This window comes from Bison bison, unplaced genomic scaffold (assembly GCF_000754665.1).
Source record: "Bison bison bison isolate TAMUID 2011002044 unplaced genomic scaffold, Bison_UMD1.0 scf7180017850944, whole genome shotgun sequence".
NCBI classification, from domain to species: domain Eukaryota; kingdom Metazoa; phylum Chordata; class Mammalia; order Artiodactyla; family Bovidae; genus Bison; species Bison bison.
The window spans coordinates 45-746 of record NW_011481517.1 but is presented as its reverse complement, the minus strand read 5'-3'; positions in this window follow the sequence as shown (position 1 = coordinate 746).

Genomic DNA, 702 nt, shown 5'->3' with positions numbered 1-702 from the left:
GTGTCTGAAGGACCACAGAGGCTCTTGGGGAGGATTTCATCTGGAAGTTAGAAAGGACAGAAAGAAAACTAAGGATTGGACTGGAAGAGGACAGGGAGCTTTTTTTTTTTTTTTTGGGAGCTTTAAGAATAGTATTGAGAAGGCAAAAGTCTGGTGAGCACTGGATCGGGAGCACAGTGAAGCCTGGGAAAAAGACAGTCCCCCCGGTGTTTCTGTGTAAAGTAAGGAAATGGTGGGTAGGGGGTCAGGGCAAAGGAAGCACTGGGATGAGAGAACTGAAATCCTAGATGGGCGAGGCGATACTGGAGCGCCCAGCTTCTCTGACTTAGTTTCCGCTTGGGCTAATGAAATGATGTCTAGAGGCTCTGGAGTTCATTTGCAGCTGGAATCGCCAGTCCTTGAGGAATTGCAGGGTAGGAGAGATTCTGCACGACTGCAGACAGGCAAGCATCCCAGTTTCCAAAGGAGGGAGATAGTAGGTGAGGAAACAGACTGGGAGGGTCTGGTCTGACTTTGATGTCAAGCTGTGTTCCAGAAAGAACAGCTTGTATGCCTTTATTTATTTATTTATTTTAAAAATATAAGTTTATTTTAATCGGAGGCTAATTACTTTACAACATTGTATTGGTTTTGGCATACGTCAGCATGAATCCACCATGGGTGTACACGTGTTCCCCATCCTGAACCCCCCTCCCACCTCCC